This window comes from Galeopterus variegatus, unplaced genomic scaffold, assembly GCF_000696425.1.
Source record: "Galeopterus variegatus unplaced genomic scaffold, G_variegatus-3.0.2 Scaffold1554, whole genome shotgun sequence".
Taxonomy (NCBI): Eukaryota; Metazoa; Chordata; class Mammalia; order Dermoptera; family Cynocephalidae; genus Galeopterus; species Galeopterus variegatus.
The window spans coordinates 347502-352156 of NW_007727665.1; the positions used below are offsets into that span (position 1 = coordinate 347502).

At 37.9% G+C, this 4655-nt stretch overlaps 1 pseudogene; it reads left to right on the forward strand.

Moving 5' to 3' along the window:
• Positions 1–852: 852 nt before the first annotated feature.
• On the forward strand, positions 853–1827 carry LOC103594420 (annotated as a pseudogene).
• The last annotated feature ends 2828 nt before the right edge of the window (positions 1828–4655 follow it).

Below are 4655 nucleotides of genomic sequence, written 5' to 3' on the forward strand. Positions count from 1 at the left end.
AAATTACAGCATTGAATGTATTTAATAGAAAAGGACAAAGAACTAAAATCCATTCTATAAGCACCCATCTTAGGAAACTAGAGAAAGAGGAGCAATATAAGCTTAAAGGAATGAGAAGAAAATAAATAAAAATTAGAGCAGAAACCAATGCAATTGAAACCTAAAGCTGATTCTTAGATTCTTTTTTTTTTTTTTTTCCTTTTTTGTCTTTTTTCGTGACCAGCAACGGATCACAACCCTCAGTGTCACGCCCGTACCGGACCGGGACTGGCAACGGGATCGCAACCCTCGGTGTTGCGCCAGCACCTCGCTCAGCCAGTGAGCGGGAACCGGTCTGTATGTGGGATCCGAACCCTCGGCAGGAGCGTCGCCACACTCCCAAGCAGCGCACTGTAGCAGTGCGCCACCGGGCCGGCCTTAGATTCTTTTTTTAATTCTAATAAAATTAAAGCCTCTCCCTGTGGTGTTCAGAATCATTCCTAGAAAACTGAAACATCAGACTCTCTCCCCAAGATGTGCTTCAGGGCTGCGAATCACCACATACCTCTAAGTGAAGGAAATAGCACTCCCATCATCGGGCTTGGTACCTGCTCAGAAGGACCGGGACCGGCAACGGGATCGCAACCCTCAGTGTTGCACCCGCACCTCGCTCAGCCAGTGAGCGGGAACCGGTCTGTATGTGGGATCCGAACCCTCGGCAGGAGCGTCGCCACACTCCCAAGCAGCGCACTGTAGCAGTGCGCCACCGGGCCGGCCTTAGATTCTTTTTTTAATTCTAATAAAATTAAAGCCTCTCCCTGTGGTGTTCAGAATCATTCCTAGAAAACTGAAACATCAGACTCTCTCCCCAAGATGTGCTTCAGGGCTGCGAATCACCACATACCTCTAAGTGAAGGAAATAGCACTCCCATCATCGGGCTTGGTACCTGCTCAGAACCTACCTTGACCCCTAACAGAATCTGTGCCGCATCAGTGAAGATCGTCATCGACAGTGGGTGCCGACACATAGATGGGGCCTGCACCTACAAAACGAGCACAAAGTGGGAGGTGCCATTGGAGAGAAGAGAGCAGAAGTAAAGGCGAGGAGGGAGGATATTTTCTACAGTGGAAAGCTGTGGGCTACAAATCTTGACCCAAAGATGGTCCACCCAACCCTGAAAAGGACACTCAAGATCCTCAAAGTAGATTCTATGGATCTTTACGTCATTAAATACCCATGGCCCTTAAGCTTTGAGATGAAATATATCCTGTAGATGAGAATGACAAATGGTTATATCACAAATCAGATCTGTGTGCCACTTGGGAGGCTTTGGAAGCTTGCAAAGATGCTGGCTTGGTGAAATCTTTCAGCGTGTTTCATTTTAATCGCAGGCAGCTGGAGTTCATCCTGAAAAACCAGGACTCAAACACAAGCCAGTTAGCAACCAGGTTGAGTGACACACATATTTCACCCAGCAAAAACTCTTGAAATTTTGCCAACAACATGACATTGTCATTATTGCATATAACCCTTTGGGGACTACTAGGGATCTGAACTGGGTCAATACCTCTTCTCCATCTTTGCTAAAGAATGCATTTCTGAACTCAGCTGGAAAAAGTACAATAAGACCGCAGCTCAAATTGTTTTGCATTTCAACATCCAGCAAAGGGTGGTTGTCATTCTTAAAAGCTTTAATCCTGAAAGGATTGAAGAAAATTTTCAGATCTTTAACTTTTCTCTCATTGAAAAATATGAAGGAGATTGAAGCCTTGAATAGAAATGTCCACTTTGTGGAAATGCTCGTGTGGTGCGATCATCCTGAATACCCATTTCATGATGAATACTGACTTCAGAGAGTTCCTGAACAGATTTTTCCCTCCCGTGTGTGCCAGGACCTTGGGTTGGGTGGTTCCCACATATATGAAAATGAAAGAGGTTTTACTATCCTCAGATGAAGCAGTGATGGAAACATGCTTCACTTTTGTGTACTGTACGTGATTTTGACTTGCTATGTTGAAAAAAAATTTTTTAATCTGTTGAAACACTTCTTTGGAAATTATCGGTTTATATTTTATTAGATAGATGTCCTCTAGGTTCCAGGCAGAAAAACATCAGACTTTATAAAACATTTCAAAAGCAACATATGAACACTCAAGTAATTCATAGTAACTCAAGAATCTGGGTGCTACCATTGGTAGTCTGAGTTCATTTGCAGTTTACAGAACAAGAAAAAGGGTGGAGAGCCAGCCTGTGCCAGTGTGCTGGCAGTGGCCTTGATGGTTTAGACCATTGGTTGTAATACACGCACAGCCAGGATAAGATCCACACATGCATTACTAAGAAGGAAATGATTTTCTGCACCTTGGGTAGAGAGAGAGGGCTGAGTGTAGAAACGTCTTAAAAATAGAGCTAATTAAATACCACTGTCGTCAGCAGAGCTGTAATGATTTTATTGTTGTTGCTTGTTTCCATCAAGGAAATGATTTTCTGCACCTTGGGTAGAGAGAGAGGGCTGAGTGTAGAAACGTCTTAAAATAGAGCTAATTAAATACCACTGTCGTCAGCAGAGCTGTAATGATTTTATTGTTGTTGCTTGTTTCCATCAATGTGTGTTTGTTCTGCTTTTCCTCAGCCTGAAGGATGATTAATTACCAGTTCTCTGTTGCATCTTCTCAAGGGCCTGAGTTTCAACATAGCTGGTGATCCACCTGCCCTGTCTTATCACTCTTTCCCGGGTTCATCATACAGCACCATTCTGTGAAGTGCCTTGAAAAGAACCAATATACACAAATAAACCCTGAATTGTAAAATAGTCCAAAGATGCTGTATTTTAAAAAGCCACTTAAAAGGGAGGCTTTAGGAAACACTGAAAGAAGAGGCTTTATAAAATTATTATACTTAAGAATTTAAGAAAAAAACCCCCAAGAATGTAAGAGTATTATTGGGATAGCTATATACCTTTTGAGAAAGTAGCAAGTTCAAAAGAATGCTGGTAATTTTACTTTACGTAGATTTTTTAAAATTGCATACGAAGATTATTAGAATTTAGCAATAGAGGTGCGCCTGTTTTCAATTCAACTAGAGAAATAGATTTTATTCATTCACACTAGGTCACTCTCACAGTGTGAGAGAGTTCTTCAAAAATTGTGTTTTTCCAAGACCAATTGTTTGTAGATAATTTTCAATGACCTGAAGACATACATTTTTGAGAAATTATCACCTTAAAAAATTTGATTTGTATTCATTATTTCCACTGATTCCAATGTTAATTCTTACATTGCTGTCCTCTGGAAAATATTTTGTTCACAAGAAATAATAAAGTATGATGATTTGTTCTACCAAAAAAAAAAAAAAAAGAAAGAAAGAAAGATAAAATTGATAAATCTCTAGCCAGACCAAAAATAAATAAATAAATAAATAAAAAGAGAAGACATAATTTAATAATATCAGAAATGAAAAGAGGGACATTAAAAGGCTAATGAAGGAATATTATGGCCAACTTTATTCCCCCAAATCTGAAGACTCAGATTAAGTAAATAAATTCCCTGAAAGACACAAATCACCAAAACTCACACAAAGAGAAATACTTGTAGATGATCTGAATAGGCCTATATCTATTAAAGTAATTGAATCAATAATTAATAACCTTCCAAAAAAGAAAGCACTAGGGCTATATAGGCTCACTTGTGAATTTTACCAATTTTTTTTTGGAGTTGAATAAATGTTTATTAAATGATTGAATATGTATATTTTAGCAATATTTGAAAAAGTAATTATACTTACAGTAGTGAAATGAGGCTAAAGATGCTTAGAAAAATGTTTCATTTTCATTGGTTGACAACTAATTGTTCACTTGAATAGTAATTCTCACATTGCGCCCTAAAATAAAATAGATACTCTGCTGGCGAGGAGAAAACAGACTAATTTAATTTTTTGTCTGTTAGATGCCCTTGCAAATGAAGGACAAACCAGGCCAGTTTTAAATATAAGAAACAGAGACTTTGTCAGTGCCTGTTATACCAACACACTTTTTTATATTCAGAACTACCCCAAGAGGTAGGTGTTATCTCCTTTTAAAAGACAGAGAAACTAGACTTTCAAGATTATCTAAAATGACCAAACTACGCAGTAAGAGTTACAGCCAGCATTAGAATACAGATCTTACATGAAAGCCCATGGTTTAAAATTTTTAAAAAATTCTTCCATTATAAATGTAATACCTGCTTATTACACAATATCTGGGAAAGTTGTAGAAAGGAAGAAAATGAACTCATGATACTAATTCCCAGTGGTAGCAAGTCCTTTTGCTGTGTATATTTTTAGAAGTGTGAACACAAGATATCAAATGTATATCAAATGGATGTATCAGTATTTTAAAAATTAACATCTTCTGATTTTAAAGGGAAACCATACAAATTACAGAAAACTTGGAAAACACTAGAATGTGTAAAGGAATTAAAATCACCTAGAATCCCAGGCTCCAAAAGTAACCATAATTTATATTTTCATATATTCCTTTAGTTTTTTTACATCAATTTTCTTTTTATATAGTTAAGCTTATACTGTTCAAGATTTATAAGTATAGTTAACAAAGGTTTAAATTAATGTTGACAAATAGGGACTTGGTGACATAGTATTTGCCACTCAAATTATTCAACAGGTTTTGGGCCGGCCT